The sequence below is a fragment of the Panthera onca genome, chromosome A3, assembly GCF_046562875.1.
Source record: "Panthera onca isolate mPanOnc1 chromosome A3, mPanOnc1 haplotype 2, whole genome shotgun sequence".
Classification (NCBI taxonomy): Eukaryota; Metazoa; Chordata; class Mammalia; order Carnivora; family Felidae; genus Panthera; species Panthera onca.
In genome coordinates, this window is record NC_138341.1 from 34338106 (window position 1) to 34353530 (window position 15425).

General features: G+C 40.2%; 1 long non-coding RNA gene across 2 annotated transcripts in view; it reads right to left on the minus strand.

Moving 5' to 3' along the window:
* Positions 1 to 15425, minus strand: part of LOC144615824 (uncharacterized) — a 1000889-nt gene that overhangs the window by 952879 nt on the left and 32585 nt on the right. The gene's annotated exons all lie outside the window — the stretch shown is intronic.

Consider the following 15425-nt stretch of genomic DNA (forward strand, 5'->3'; position numbering starts at 1 on the left):
CTGTCTGTCAAAACAAAGCAAGAATATAAGGCAAGATCTAATATTTGGACAGAGAAAAGGAGGGGGAACTATATAGCTACAGCCCCTCCCTTTTTTTGCCACTTATTACAATGCCTAATATTTATGTAATAAACATTTCTTGATGAACTATTCCTCGGCATGCTTGCTTTCTTTCGTCTCTACTTGATGAAAGCATTGCCTTTTCTTTGCCCATTTAGAACAGTGAAACTGGGCATCACATGGAGTGCCTCTTCTTCCCTATATAAGGGATGTGTGATTTCAAATCATATTCTCACTAAAACTAAAGTCCTCTATGACTAACCAATGTTGAATTCTTTGTCACATACATGTTCTTAACCTTTTGCATAGTGGGATGGATGTCTATATCAGTCAGTAAAATCTATAAATGCACAAGTAAAGTACATTGTATCACAAATGGACCAATCATATTGAAACACAGTTTTGTCCATGGATCTCCAAGGTCCCATGAATGCCAAGTAAGAACCCACGAGAAGGGACCCAGTAAAGGATACACTTACCAAAGACACAGGTTGGGATGGACATGCTAACCAATGATAACCAGTGAGTTACCTTTGGTCCCCAGCTCCCCATCTTTGCAAACAGGTCATTATGGGCCCCATGCTCTCCTCTGATCCAGAGAAGACAACTTCCTTGAGCTAGCCACCTCTTCCCTATTTTTTCATTCTTTATTGCAAGAAAGAATGTTCACATAAGACAACACAGAAGCTCTACTGTGCTTTGTCTATTGTTTGTCTCCCTGGGCACAAGACAGAACACAGAGTATTAGGGTCATTATGGTGTGATGCACAGAATAACAACTTTGAGATGAGCCAGTACAGATTGTGAATCCCACTTCCAGCCTGGGGTAAGTCATCGAGTGCTTCTTCCTCTGAGGGATAGGAACAAGGAGTGTTATAGGAATGATATAAGTGTCTGGCACAGAGCCTAGAGAATGGTTACTGTTCCATAGAAGGTGATTCCCTTCCTCCATACAAGGAGGTAAACAGCAATGTGCTGGCTATTTCCCCTTCACCCTTTCAAATCTGCTCTCCACCCATCTTCCTCAACTCTTTGCTATCAGAGGTGGACAAGTTCAGACTGCATCAGTGCATTCACCTGCCCTTGGCATTAGTTAGATCCCAGGCATTCAGAAATACCAGCTGGGTACTGGAAGAGAAGAAGAAAGTAAAATCAAGTTTTAAAATCATCTATCTCCCTCCCCATCAGGTCAGCTGAGCTGGGTGCACACATCTAACAAAGGCAGCCCTCTCTATAAAGCCATTCTCTCTGGACTCCCATTACCACTCTCCCCTTGCTGCTCAGGCCTAGGGATAGGCTCCTGACATGCTAGCCCAGAATGATGCACCACCCTTTAGTGTTCTCCCTTAATCCTGCCCACACCATTATAAATAGTCCTTTCACTAAAATCTCCATGGTTACACCATTGGTATAGTATCTGCTTCCTACTGGAACCCCAAGTGACATAGACAATAGCAGACAAAATGAAGAAGGCACCTAGAGTAGTCTAGAAGGCATGTGTCAAATCATTCAGACACAATCATGCTCACACACACACACACACACACACACACACCAGCTTGGTATTTCCTGTATTGATGTAACCTGGATAATACATCCTTTTCCTTGTTCTGGTAAGAATGCTTCTTTTTTATATTTAAAAGAAAGAAAGAAAGAAAGAAAGAAAGAAAGAAAGAAAGAAAGAAAGAAAGAAAGAAAGAAAGAAAGAAAGAAAAGAAAGAAAGAAAAAGAAATTGAGAGAGAGGGAGGAGGCAGGGAGGAAGAAAGGGAGGGAGGAAGGAAGGAAGGAAGGAAGGAAGGAAGGGGAAGGAAGGGAAAGAAAGAAAGAAAGAAAGAAAGAAAGAAAGAAAGAAAGAGAAAGAAAGAGGGAGGTTGGAAGGAAGAAAGAAACATACACTTGAGGGATAAAGCAAACTGCTTCATGGTTACTCACAGCAAAAGGTAAAAAGCAGAATGGAAGGTACAGAATTAAAAGCTAGATTCCTGCAATTATATCTTGTTTTATAGATCTGACTTTGGAACCATGTCCATATTTCATATAATTATAAAATTAAATTTTAAAGCAAAGCTAAGATTCAAAAGTAAAATTAACCAAATGGATCTAAGTATGTATCAGCTTGACGATATAACCACACAAAAAGGAAATGTTTCAAAAAACTTTATAATACAGTAACTTGACAATTTATCCTTAGTGGGGTATACCTTAAGGCACTGGTTCTCAACTATTGGCAATTTCGACCCCCAGAGACATATGGCAATGTCTGGAGACATTTTTGATTACCACAACAGGCAGGAATTGATACTGGTATCTAAGAAGTAATCAGAGGCCAGAAATGCTGGTAAACATTGTGTAATACACAGCCCAGCTCCCCATGGCAAAAACTATCTGGTCCAAATATCAATATTACTGTTGAGCAGTACTGAGAAATCCTGTTTAGGGCAGGGATCAGCAAATTCTTCTTAACAGAACACTAAATATTTTAGGTTTGTGAATCGTACAGTTTCTCTTGCATCTATCTACTCAACTCTGCTGATACAGTGAAAAAGGAGCTATGGACAATATCTAACGGAATGAGCATGGCTGTGTTCCAATAAAACTTTATTGACTAAAACAGCCTGCCAACTCATAGCTATAATTTGCTGACCTCTAACTCAGTACAAAAAGGAACTTAAAAGGTGCTCAAACTAATTTCATAATTGGTTATAGTTTTGGTATTTGTGTTTTGAGACTGTTGTGAGATAATGCAAATGAAAAATTATGTCGGAACCATTAGGGACTAGATTATTCTATGTACAACAGCAAAGAATTATAACATAAAAATGTTTTAATGTTCAAAGCAGTAGCAACATTATACACTTTGAAATAAATCTAGTGAAATATATGCAAGATCCCTCCACTGAAAACTGTTAAGACATTTCTGAGGAATTTTAAAAGATCTAAATAAATGGAGAAATGTGTGAGCCTGGTGGAATGAAAGGATCAATATTGTTAAGATGTCCAGGCTCCTTAAATTGATAAATAAGTTAAATGTTATGTCAAAAAATGCTAACAAGGTACATTGAAAAAAAAATAGACACCATGATTCTAAAATATACAAGGAAATTCAATGAATCTGTAATATTCAAATAATCTCGAAAAAGAATAAAGTAGGTTTTGCACTACCTGGTTTCAAGACTTACTATAAAGCTGCATTAATCAATAGTATGGTAATGAATAAGGACAAATAGATAAAATGGAACAGAATAGGGTGTCCAGAAATAGGCACACAACATAAAACAAACTGACTTCAACAAATTGATTTTACCAAGTCAATTTAAAGGGTAAAAATGATCTTTTTTCACAAACATTGCTGGAACAAATAGATATCTAAATAGGAAAACATGAACATCAACTCAATCCCACCCCACACACACACAAAATTAACCTCAGATGGATCAAAGTTCTAAGAACAAAGCACAGAACCCTGATACTTCTAGATTTCATAGAAAAATATCTTCATGATTTCAGAGTTGGCAAAATTGTCTTGTACCAGACACAAAAATCACGTGCCATAAAAGAAAGAAATGGACAGATTAGATCTCATCAAAATTAAAAATTTCTGTTCATCACAAGATACCAGTAAGAAAAAGAAGTCAAGTCACCAACTGGGAAAAACTATTTTCAGCAAACATACGTAACCAACAAACAGAAACAAAAACAAAAACCCAAAAAAACATGTATTCGGTATATGCAAAAACAGTAAAAAGATGAAAGACTGACAACGTACATGGAGACACTTCTGAATCAGAAAGATACACACACACACACACACACACACACACACACACACACACAGCCAATAAACACATGAAAAAGTAATCAACATCATTAGACATCAGGGAAGTAAAATTAAAACCACACTATCACTCCATTCCAACGAGAACAACAAAAATTAAAGACTGACGACACCATACATTGGTAAGGATGTAGAGCCACCAGAACACTCCATATGTTGCTGGTCAGTGTATAAAAGTGTACAACTACATCAGACGGGCCATGAGTTGGTAACTGTTGAATCTGAGTGATGGGTACCTGCATAATCATTAGTCTACTCTCTCCACTTTTGGGTATATATGAAATCTTGATCATAAAACCTTTAAAAGAAATAAAAACAGTGGGTCTCTGTAACCAAGGAAATGACCCTGATTCTCAGAAAAAAGATGTATTTTCCCCAGCCCCAACAATTAATACCAATCAGTGGTAGTGTCTGTTTCAAATTCAGGCTGCAAATTAGACACTTTTTTAAAATATAAATCCCAGGCACCACTCTGGACCGATTAAATCGTTATCTCCAGGGATAGGGACCGAGTACAGTATTTGTTTAAACTCTCCAGGAAATTCTAATGTTCAGTCATGATTGAAAACCACAGATAAATATAATCTTAACTGCTGGTTGCTTTGCATGTCCCGACAAGGAACAGAATTCACCCCACATGAGACCATTTGTAGAAACGTGGGCAGGATTAAGGGAACAAATGTACCCTGCAGAAAGTTCTTAATACTTAAGTTCTTAATACTTAATACTAAGGGAAAAGCAACAGAGTAGCATTACCAGAGGCCACTGTGGGCCGGGGCTGTGGGAGAGCCATCATCATAGAAGTGAACTGATGCCATACACAGGTACACTGACCTCCCTTCCTCCCACCTTCCAGGCTGGCAAGGAAGCCTGGAGTGACACTCCTGGAGGGCACACAGAGCATGCCAGAATTGGAAGTATACCAAGGGGGTGATGTCAGACCAATAATTCCAATTCTCTGTGCCAATCTGGCCTTTCCACCCAACACCTGACTTCCCCTCCTCCTCCTTGCCCACTGGAGATTGGAGGAACAACTGAATCACTTTCTTGAACCTGCCAATGAGGAAGGGGCTAGAGGCCAGTCTAGTGGGGGGAGCATGGGGTGGGGTCTTTGAGATTTGCAGAAATTACCTATCAGTCACAAAGAATTTAAGTCACCAATCTACAGGAACTGTGAAATCACATGTTATCTCACCAGCAGAGAATTAGCCTCTTTCCTGGCCAGAAAGAAAGTAAGAAAGAGAGAAAGAGGAGGAGGGAGGGAGGAAGGGAGGAAGGAAGGAAGGAAGGAAGGAAGGAAGGAAGGAAGGAAGGGAGGGAAGGGAAGAGACTAGTAAGTATTGCTTTCAATGACTGTATCTGAAAATGCCATGTCAAATCTCATTTGATGTAGAAAAATCTAGGGACATCATCTACACCATCCCCCTCATTTCACAAATAAGGGAATTGAGACCAAAAAGGTGAAGTGATTTGCCCAAAGTCACCATCTGGTTAGGAGCAGAGTCCAAGTACTGTGACTCCCAGCCCAGGGTGTAATTCATTTCACCACACAGCTTCTCAAATTGTTGCCCTCTTTGCCAGCCATAATGGGCCATTAGACCCCCAGGGTAGCAAGATCATGAAAACTCCTGCCACTTATTTTACCCTTCACCTCTAGATGTGACTGCCCAGTTCTATTTCATGCAAGTTACTTGCTCTATCTCAGAGAGCAGAGTTGTTTTGTTTTTTTTAAAGCTTGGAAAGGAAAAAAATGCCAACAAGCTTCTGACGGGCTCCCTGGAGAACACCTGATCCAGAAGGCAGGTACTGAGTGAGCCGCCTGAGGAAGTGCCAAGTTCTCGCAGGGAGGCATGCATGAGAAGAAAGAAGGCTCCATTAGCTTCCTGCTAAAAGCCTAGTCAGCTTCCCAAATGACTGCTGCTGGTATTCACTTAGCCCGCAGGCTTGGGAGCTGGCATCGCAGACACTGGCCTGGTTGCTACAGGTGAAGGCTTAGGCAAGGGCTCTTCCCTGGTAGATCAGGAGTCTCTGTCCTCTGCTGAGGGTGAGGAGACACTGAGGTGGCAGATCCCAGGGCTCAGACCCAGGGAGGGGGCAAAAGAAGTGGCATGTTATCGCCAAAGCGGGGCAGAAGGCAAGTGTCAAGGAACCAATGACTGAGGGCAGCTCTTCTAAAAGAAGATAAGCTTTCCTGAGTCTGGGATACTTAAGTAGAGTTCCAACCAAGGACGAGAGGAAAGACTGGAGACGTCTCAGGGTTCCTCCCAGCTCAGAGAGCCACATCCTAGGAGGGTCCACAGAGGGCAGCTCCCTCCACTCCACATTCCAGAATTCTCCACCACAGCCCTAACAGTTCCCTTCACAGCATATCACAACTGGGAATTATAAATTTAATTGTGTGTTTACTTGTTTATCTTCTGTGCCCCTCCTCATGTGACTAAGTTCCACAAGGCCGGGGATCATTATGCCCAGTGCCCAAGATACTACCTTATACTTCATAGGCACACAAAAAATATGTTAGAATTGTTAAAGAAACAGATTAACTCTTATGAAACATCCTCATTCCTAAAGAGGGGCAGATTCCTTGCAGAGGCAAACAAACTCTCTAGCATTTCTAAGCAGGATCAATTGTGGTGAATTCCTCTATCTCCACTTGCCTGGCAAACTGGAAGCTCATTCTGCCTCGAAGATAATGACATTTGTAAGGAGCTTTATGGACACTGAAGCATTTTTGTATGCATTCCTTGATCCTTGCAAATACCCTTTTAGCTTGTTTTTTAATTATCACCTATTTTTAAAAATGCAGTAGCCAGTTTAAAGAAAGTAAATGGCTTACTCAAAATAACTGCCTTGATAAGTAGGAAACACGTATTCTACCTTGAAATCCAATGTTCTTCCCTCCATCCCTAGCATGATACGAGTCCTAGTTCTGACCATACACCAGGGACGGGCACTACTGTTCCATTTTGCAGAAGAAAAACAGATGCCTGAGAACATACTGGCTTTGCTAGTCAGTTAGGCCTACAGCAAAGGTCCAAAACTCCTGAAAGGATTTGAAAGGGGGGAAGAAAAGGAAACTGAGGAGTAAAGGGGCATGGTAGGGAGGGCGGAGAAAAAGGAAACAGAGAAAAAGGAAGTGTTTCTGGCCCATGATTAAGCAGTGAGAGTGGTTAAGTAGCCGCAGATGTCGGTCCACCAGGAAAGGGCAGCCACTCCACTGGGAACTCGTGCGCACCATCCCTACTCGGCCTTGTGTTCATAATACCCCTGTCTTTTGAAGAGCAAAGTGCTTGACATATCTTAAAACTATTTTCATTAATAATGCCCACACTTCAGGGCGCCTGGATGGCTCAGTCCGTTAAGCATCTGACCCTTGGTTTCGGCTGAGGTCACCATCTCACGGTTTGGTGAGTTCAAGCCCTGCATCAGGCTGGCAGCACAGAGCCTGCTCAGGATTCTCTCTCTCTCTCTCCCTCTCTCTCTCTCTCTCTCTCTCTCTCTCCCTGCCTCTCCCCCACTTGCCCTGTCTCTCTCTCTCAAAATAAATAAATAAACTTAAAAAAATTTTAAATAATGCGCACACTTCAAATTTGAATAGTGTCCAACCTCCTAAGAGTTGAAAGCCTTTCACAGGTATTGTCTAATTCCTTCTCAGAATTTATATTAGAAAAACATTCCCACGTTGCTATGTAAATACATTTAAAAGTTCCTTAAAACATTTCAACATACTTCAGCCTCATCTATACCCTACACCCCTGCCCATTACCATTTTGATTATCTGTCTTTGAAACACCAATTATCAAAACAGAAACATTAAAGAGCAACTGTGAACCTCCAATCTTTAGTCAAACTCTCACTTCCTTTCCATACCTCTGGTATACAGCAGGAAGAAGAGGCTTCTTTCCTGAAGGTTTCAAAAACAGAACAGGATTCACCTCTGTCCCCACTGCCACACCCTCCTCCCTTTGCCAGATGGTGACTGGTCCAAGGTTCCTCACCAAGCCTGCACTGAAAAAAGAACCAAGTGGTCTCCACTCTACCAGTCCCAGACTCTGTCTACAGCAACCTGATCCAGAGAACTGATGGAACTCCGGGTATGAAGGAGAGAGGAGTATAGTTTTAAATAGTGAGTCCCTCGATCCTAGAGAAAACCCACTCATGAAAGTTTAGAAGAACCCATGAATTAGAGAGAGAGAGAACAGAGCCTTGGACTGAGCCCTACCTTCACCAGCTCATCAGGAGACAGACTGTGAACAAAGTAGTACACAATCTGTGTGACCTAGAACAAGTCCTTTCCCTTCTCTGGAGGGTGCTTTCATCCTCAGCATCAGTATCCACTGGAACCAGGCACTCAGATGCTCAAAAGCTGCAACAGCACTGAAAAGGCATCCTCTTCAGATGGAGTTGGAGAAGCAGGGGGCTCTCGTATTTTATGTTACTCAACCAAGATTTGTGAATTCAGGGGAAGTGGAGAGAGGTAAATAAGTCACTACTTAGTAAGGCCAGGTATCTTAGCTGTCTTTGCACCCCTCCCCCCATGTTTTTATCACCCACAGAATGTCTTCAAAATTTGATTAATAAAAGAAGAAAAGGAATGAAATGGGAGTGAGCCTAGGAAGTCAACCAGACATCCCCTATTGGGTAAGATGGTTCTGTATTCAGTTGTGATACTTCTGGGTCTACATCTTAGATGCCTGAGAGGCTGAAACTGGAGAATAGCAGATTTTCCTATTTATTCAACATGGTTTCATACACTCATTTTTAAAGTGCATTCATATATATTATCCAAGTTACTGTAATATCAAAGAATAACCAAGAGAAAGTTTTATTATCACAATTGTATCACAAAGAACCTGAAACTCAGAGATCTTCAAACGACGGTTTCTATATCCAGAAAGGGGAGAATCTAGGTATTTCAATCCCAACCTGTTTTTGTTCCAGGATTAGGTACTCAAGAAGCTGAACACTGTAGGGTAATCACCCACAAAGAGAGGGACTGAACCTGACATTATATAGTAAAGAGGTATGTATCACATCAGCAATTTCACCTTTTGGCAAGGACTGACTAGACACATAACCCTCATTGTAGGCCCCCTGGATGGCCCAAGGAAGCCCAGCAGAATAGCCCAAAAAAGGAAGAATTGCAAATGAGTATTTCTAAGAACTGACCAAAATGGATGGGGACAGGGAGTCAATAGGCAGTTATGGCCTATTGGCCAGGATGGGGGAGCGGGGGGGAGAGGTCAAAGAAAACTAACATTCCTGAGTACTTACATGTGCCCAGTTCTATGATAAATATTTCACATACATTATATCTTTAATGCCCACAATAATGTTCCATAGTCAGTAGCATTAAGCTATTTAACAGCTAAGAAAATAGAAGCTTAGGAAGATTAGCTTACTTGTCTGAAGTCAGACAGAAGACAACAAAGCCATGACTCAAATTTAGTCCACAGGACTCCAATACCCATCCTCTTTACACTCTTCATACTGCCAGCATGTAAGGATATTAGCAAAGCTCCTGAAAGGCCCTCACAGGGATAGAGAAATGGCATAAAATGGAATTGTCTGTGTAGGAGACTCTGTCAGTTGGCTACTCAGCATCCATTCCCTTCTTCCTCCTTCCTAAAGGAATCCCAATTCTGTTCAACTACCCATCCATCTTTCATGTGACTCAGAGAAGCTCACTTGGGGCATAGACTCTGATTAGTCTAAACAAACTAATGGATGGCATTCTCCTAGTGACTCTACTGATCACCGAGTGGGTATATGACCTAAAGGCCCAATCTGATTAAATGAATTTGCATTCCATATTTGAGAAAGTCATCCTTCCCTCACTTAATCCTTTCCTCCCCCAATCTATCTTCTTCTCCCTCTCTCTTTCTTCTAAAGCATGAAATCAAGGGCACAGGTTTTCCCAGTTTCTATTGGTAGCCATCTTGCAACAAGGAGGAGAACAATTCTAAAGACAAAACAGTGTATGGATTACATATCATAGATATGGAGACAATCTGGTTTCTTGATGTTTCTGAACCACTGAACCAATCAACTCTGAAGCTTACCTTACTGTTACAAGATGATTTTCTATTTGTTTAGGCCAGTTTGAATCAGAATTTATGTAACTTGCAGCGAAAATCCTTCTAAATGATAGCTTGTTTTTCATCTGCTGTTTTTACAAAAGACGTAAGAATGACCCACGTTACGGTGAGAGTGGCTAATGGGGAAATGAGAGTTTGGGTCACTGATGGCCCTGTAATTCAGTACTTTGAAACACATCAGTGCTCATCAACTGATGCAGCATATGACAGCACCCCTGACCTCCTGCCACCTGTCCAGATGGTTTTCTGGTAACTCTGGATTTGATGGATAAAGGCCCAGACCTCTGCTATACAACCATAGGAGCTAGGAACAGCCTGAACTGACTTTAATTAAGCAGTTGGAGCCTAAAAGGAAATTCTTGGTCAGGTTGGAAAATCTTTCCACTTCACAGTCATGAGAGACAGTGGCTTGGCTGAGCAGAAAAGAAGCCTCTGAATGAGTGGGAGAGATGACCAAGACCATACTCTCTCCATGGTGCAGGCTGGTGTTGTATAAAGGAGTTTTGATTCTCCATTTTGGAGGGGCAGAAACACCTGAAAATAAGTTGGCAAAGGCTGGGCGGGGTGGCGGTGGGAGGCGGGGAGAGAAAAGGATAATAGAAGAAAGGGAGCTGGAAGAAACAGGGATTGGAAAAATGAGGAGGGGGCCCAAGAGCAAAAGGACCTTCTGACTTTCTGGGCATTTTGAATAGGCTGAAGGCTTTAGAATCTGGAATCTCCCACAATTGAAAACCATCCTTGGCAAAGCAGCAGAAAGACCAGATCAGGGGGTGTACCAGTATTTTCAAAGGCATTTCCAACATCACTGGCAATAAGGAGGCACTTCTTTAGGCAGCTTGCAGACTGAAGGCCACTGCTGGAAACTGGAAACGGAAGGAAAGAAAAATGAAAGAGAAAGAGAGAGAAGCCCTCATCTCTGAGCAAATATTAGGCAGTCTCTGGAAATTCCTAGAAAAATCTGGGAGATTTTCAGGTGACTAAGTGTCTGCAGTTATGATGCATGGATTTAGAATTATTGATTTTTAGGTATTGTTGACTATGTGGCAATATTTGGGTTCACAGGCTGCTGAATCCTGAGACATGTGGATTACAGTAGTATTCCTGGAGTGATCAACTCATTCCAGTTTGCCTGGGACTTCCTAATTTTAGCAAAGGGAGCCCCATGTCCTGGGAAAACACTCAGTCCCAGGCAAACTAAAATGGCTGGTCACTTCCTAAGGACTCCCTACCCACTCAACCCTTATACTGAACATGCCCCACACTGGCCATTTTCTTAGTCTACATCAAAATGGTAATACCAAGCCCAGCAAAAATAAATGCTAATGATTTTCACTATGCAAGCCTCACTTGAGCTCCTAAAGTTACATTATTAGTCCAATAAGAAAGCAAGGAGCATCCTAAGAGAAAGAAACCTGGGCCTAGAGGAAGTGAAGGGGACAGTAGACGACACGAAGGAGATGGCAAAATCCTCAGTGTACTAAGTACCACATACTGGAAGTCAATCTTTGCTTACTTTGGGAAGCTGCCAAGCACCTAACAAGCAAAAGAAAGGCTAGTTCGGATGCCTCTTAAAAAGAAATTAGCCAGGGAACAGGTAAAAGCCTGGAATGAGCAATTAGCCCAACTGGCAAAGACATAAATCCTCCCTCGATCAAAATAGTCAATTGAAATTATCAGCCTTTGGAGGAGAATTACTCCTTTTGAAATTAGTGAATATGTCATTAGGGTGATGAAGAGCTATAAAGGAAAAGGTCAATAAAGCACTTATTCAGAGAGAAGAGGTCCAACCTCTTTATTCAATGCCACAGTAATTAAATCAACAATGTATTTAGCTAACATGGGTATCCTTGAAATATTACGTTGAATATAATGGGGTATACTTTGTTCTAAGCTACCTTGGAGGAGATAGGCTAGCCACCAAAACCAAGGAAAGGAAAACCAAGCCAAGAAAAAGAGGAAAATGAAAACATATGTAAACCAAAGATCCGCTATAGTTATCCAAATTCAGTCACTGGATGAGAATGGAAATGGAGGCCCCCAGATGCCATCAAGTATGGTCTACTTAAACATAACTGACTCTGGTTTAAAGGCATCCTTTCTCTCATGTTCATTGTAGAATAGGTGTTTAGTAAGACTTAGTCATTTTAACTGCACTGTTTTGGACATTCCAATAACTTAGACAAGTGGTCCTCAAAAAGAATCAAGTTTGTCTCCAGGAGACATTCAGCAATGCCTGCAGACATTTTTATTTGTCACAACTGAAGAGCAGGGGTTTTTGCTACTGGCACCTAGTACGTAGAGGCCAAGGATGCTGCTAAACATCCTGCAATACGCAGAGTATCTCCATACAATAAAATATTACCTGGAGCACCTGAGTGCCTCAGTTGGTTAAGCGTCTGACTCTTGATCTCAGGGTTGTGAGTTCAAGCCTGGCATCGGGCTTCACGCTGGGCATGAAGCCTACTTAAAAAAAAATAAAAAAATAAATTACCCAACCCAAATGTTAATGGTTCCACTATTGACAAACTTTAATTCAAACATACTTTAAATGTTTATTTATTTATTTATTTTGAGAGAGAGAGAGAGAGAGTGTGTGTGTGTGTGTGTGTGCACATACACATGCGAACAGTGAAGGGGCAGAGAGAGAAGCAGATAGAGAATCCCAAGCAGGTTTCGTACTGCCAGTGTGGAGCCCGACTCAGGGCTCAATCTCACCATTCATGAGATTATGACCTGAGCCGAAATCAGAGTCAGACGCTTAACTGACTAAGTCACCCAGGCGCCCCCAGACATAATATACTTTGAAATTTGAATTTGGCCCAACTATAAAAAGAAACACTTTCTTGACAGATTAACAGCACTAAAATGATCAATGAAAATATTACTTTAATTCAGTAACCAAATTGCAATATTTGAGAAACTTCTTTGCATATCAACACTGAGTGTAGCAATGACAATTTTTTTATCTTTTCCTTAAAACCAATGTATCAGGATTTTTCTAAGATTTTATTTTTAAGTAATCTCTATCCCAAACCTGGGGCTCAAACCCAGAACCCCAAGATCAAAAGTCACAGGCTCCACCAACTGAACCAGCTGGGCACCCCTGTATCAGGATTTTTATTTGGCAATATTTCATTGATTATTAATTCTTAGAAGTGTTAACACTATACATCCATTCAAATATTCCATACTTTAAACATTTTTACTTATTAAGACAGGCTTCTATAAATCTTGGAGATGTAACACAGAGCCTGGTGACTATAGTTAACAATACTATATTATACACTTGAAAGCTAGTAGGAGAATAGATCTTAAAAGTTCTCATCACACACACACACACACACACACACACACACACACACACACACCACACACAAACAAATTTGTAATTCTGTGGTCATGGATGCTAACTAAACTTATTATGGCAATCATTTTGCAATAAATACATATATCAAATCATTATGCTGTACACCTAAAACTAATACAATGTTATATGTCAATTATATTTCAATAAAAATAAATAAATAAAAAGACTGGTTTCTCCAAAGCCCTGAGCCAATTACAGTATTCAAAAATACTAAGGTTTTTTCCCCTTACTGAAATATATTTACATATATATGATAACGATACACATGGTTATACTAAAATGAGCTAATGTATTCATTGTTATTTTTAATCAAACTTCTCTTTAATGAGAACTCAACTAAAAAGGATTATATCATTTTTATGTTTCTTTATCTAGTTAACTAATTCATCTGGAGTTTTAAAAAAAAAAAAAATAGCAAAACAACCGCTTTGTCTCTTTGCCCAAATCTTGGCTTCAGGAGCTAAATTTTTGGCTGGGGTTTTGGTCTATATTCTATTCCCAGGCATTCAACATTTATTACCTGGGAGACTTCTTTGTCAACAAAGCACATATTAAACCAGTTAGTGGAAGTATGTTAAGATTACATATGTTAATTTACATTTGACAAACTTGCCTCTCCAGCTCCTGCTGGGACATCAGCTAAATGTGCAGCCTGGTTGTATTTATCAAAACCCACATAAACAGAAAAGCCAAATCTCCACACAGGGCATAAAAACATGAGTTACATGCTCCCGTAAGGGTTCCTGAGGGAAATGGCAGTTTCCAAGAAAAAAAAAATTATTTCAGGGTAAGTCACAATATTCGATGAGTCATATATTTTTCACCTTGTTGTCTTTCTCCAGAGGGGTGAAGGAATACTGTTAGAAAGAACATAATAAGCAAAAATATAAGTCACTACTATAGACTTTCCTTCTCCTCTTGAGTATTAGAAATTATGCTTGATAGTTAAGACAAAAATTACAATACTTGCTGACACAGTTCTGAATGTATGTAGAGGAAATGGTTAAAACATCTTTATTATAAATAAGGAAGATAAAGAGACATAAAGGGAAGTAAGATTTTTACACTCCATGCAAAACTGGTAAAATGATGACAACAGTTGACTGATAAGATATGAGCATGTGTGCATGTGTGTGCCTGTGTGAGTGTAACTGTGTGTGGTATAATACTTAAAGCAACTACTAGAAACATTCTATAGAGAGAAACATTCAAAAACACTATAGGTCTGGGCGCCTGGGTGGCTCAGTCAGTTAAGCGTCTGACTTTGGCTCAGGTCATGATCTCACAGTTCTTGAGTTCAAGCCCCATGTCAGGCTTTGTGTTGACACCTCAGAGCCTGAAGCCAGCTCCGGATTCTGTGTCTCCCTCTCTCTCTGCACCTCCTCTGCTCATGCTCTATCTCTTTCTCAAAAATAAATGAACATTAAAAAAAAAACACTACAGGTTTGGTGTTAACATCAAAATGGAATTCTATAAAATGTTTAGGTAAACCACAGGAAGGTAGCAAAAAGAAAAAAATTTAAACAGAGGACAAGTAGAAAACACAAAGATAAATTGTATATTTAAACCTTAAATATAACAATAATAATATTAAATGTAAACAGTAGGATAGAAAGTTAAAGGTTGAAAGCAAAAAGATGGGAAAAGATATGCCACACAAACGTTAATCAAAAGAAAGTAGGAAGGACTATATTAATATCAGATAAAGTTGACTTCAGGGCAAAGAAAAGTATCAGAGACAGAGAGGGACATTACACAATGACAAATGGATCAGTCTACCAATTAAACACAGCAATCCTGAATGTAAATGCACCAAACAACAGAGATGCAAAGTATGTACAGCAAAAACCGATAGAATTGAAAGGGGAAACGGACAATTCCAAAAGTGCAGTTGCAGACTGCAACACTCCTCAATCACTAATTGATATTACAGCAAGATCAGCAAGGACATAAAAGAACTCAACAATACCATTAGCCAATAGCACCTAACCAACATTTATAGAACACCCTACCTAATGAGAGCAGAATACATACTCAAGTGTTCACAGAACATATACCAAGATA